Source organism: Salmo salar, chromosome 01 (assembly GCF_965601325.2).
Source record: "Salmo salar chromosome 01, fSalSal1, whole genome shotgun sequence".
Classification (NCBI taxonomy): domain Eukaryota; kingdom Metazoa; phylum Chordata; class Actinopteri; order Salmoniformes; family Salmonidae; genus Salmo; species Salmo salar.
Window position 1 is genome coordinate 2,997,501 of NC_138291.1, and position 2,320 is coordinate 2,999,820.

Genomic DNA, 2,320 nt, shown 5'->3' on the forward strand with positions numbered 1-2,320 from the left:
ACATTATATAAAGTGGCATTATTTAAAGTGACTAGTGATACATTTATTAAGTCCATTTATTAAACTGGCCAGAGATTGGGTCTTAATGTAGGCAGCAGCCTCTCTGTGTTAGTGATGGCTGTTTAACAGTCTGATGGCCTTGAGATAGAAGCTGTTTTTCAGTCTCTCGGTTCCAGCTTTGATGCACCTGTACTAACCTCGCCTTCTGGATGATAGCGGGATGAACAGGAAGTGGCTCGGGTGGTTGATGTCCTTGATGATCTTTTTGGCCTTCCTGTGACATCGGGAGTATACACTATTCAGCACAGGTCAAAAAGTGATTGAGGTGTTTTATGGGTCACGTGGTTATGCCCATATATGTGCATCCTGCCAGGAAGTTCTCACGCTGTCGAGTGAGTGTTTATGTAACCTGATCGTGCATCTGTTTAGGTTAAAGCATGTATTTACATTAAAGCTGTCGAGGTGATTGATGTGTAGTTACCTTGTTGAACATGTGTAATGGGTTTGAACATTTTAAAGAGTAGGCCACTGTTGTAGTGAGCTTCTGGCCTGGCTGTTGTATATGAAACAGTATTTTCCGGGTGGGGTAGGGTATTGGTCAGTATAAGTAAACAGCTGTGAACACTACGAGCGACAAGAAACCTCGAGAGTTAAACTACCGAAGACTCTAAAGAAGAAAGAAATAACACGTCTCCTAGACCAATTGTAGGTGTATTGTGTCCTTCGCGTCATGAACACAACAATAAAACCATCGAAGCCGTTCTTTGTGAGGACCCTGATTGTTTTAATGGTGGGCTGGATATGAGTGACGGACATATGGGTTACACTTTCCAACCAGACGATTCAACGGTGAAGATTTTCACAAACAGCTGCCTCAGCACCCTTTTTCTCTTGTGTTGTGTATGAGAGAATGGCTTAAGATAAGACTTGCTCTATGTCGGATCTAACAGGCCCTGAGTGGAGCATCCCAGCCAGGATACGCATTGGAAGAGGAAGTCTGCGGGCCAGATGATTTGAAAGCCATACGAATCTCCTCAGTGGCATATAGTCCAGACTCCAAAATGACAATTTTAGGTTGTGCCGAATTCAATAGTTTAAATGCCACCAGATCTGTTAGTTGGTATGTATTCTCCAAAGCTACCAGATCTGTTAGTTGGTATGTATTCTCCAAAGCTACCAGATCAGTTAGTTGGTATGTATTCTCCAAAGCTACCAGATCTGTTAGTTGGTATGTATTCTCCAAAGCTACCAGATCTGTTAGTTGGTATGTATTCTCCAAAGCTACCAGATCTGTTAGTTGGTATGTATTCTCCAAAGCTACCAGATCTGTTAGTTGGTATGTATTCTCCAAAGCTACCAGATCTGTTAGTTGGTATGTATTCTCCAAAGCTACCAGATCTGTTAGTTGGTATGTATTCTCCAAAGCTACCAGATCTGTTAGTTGGTATGTGTTCTCCAAAGCTACCAGATCTGTTAGTTGGTATGTATTCTCCAAAGCTACCAGATCTGTTAGTTGGTATGTATTCTCCAAAGCTACCAGATCTGTTAGTTGGTATGTATTCTCCAAAGCTACCAGATCTGTTAGTTGGTATGTATTCTCCAAAGCTACCAGATCTGTTAGTTGGTATGTATTCTCCAAAGCTACCAGATCTGTTAGTTGGTATGTATTCTCCAAAGCTACCAGATCTGTTAGTTGGTATGTATTCTCCAAAGCTACCAGATCTGTTAGTTGGTATGTATTCTCCAAAGCTACCAGATCTGTTAGTTGGTATGTATTCTCCAAAGCTACCAGATCTGTTAGTTGGTATGTATTCTCCAAAGCTACCAGATCTGTTAGTTGGTATGTATTCTCCAAAGCTACCAGATCTGTTAGTTGGTATGTATTCTCCAAAGCTACCAGATCTGTTAGTTGGCATGTATTTTCCAAAGCTACCAGATCTGTTAGTTGGTATGTATTCTCCAAAGCTACCAGATCTGTTAGTTGGTATGTATTCTCCAAAGCTACCAGATCTGTTAGTTGGTATGTATTCTCCAAAGCTACCAGATCTGTTAGTTGGTATGTATTCTCCAAAGCTACCAGATCTGTTAGTTGGTATGTATTCTCCAAAGCTACCAGATCTGTTAGTTGTATTTTCTGCAAAGAGGTCTACTATTTTGTGCCTGTCTTTAGCTTCAGGTGGGGAGAATATTTTAAAGTCCTTGAAATTATGAAACATGTGGAAATTATTTTCCAAAATTGTGAACATTTGCGTCAATGGGCCTTTCTGTGTTCAAGACAGAACATGGGCCTAAAGGCAAGAAGGTTGATATATCATGGAAG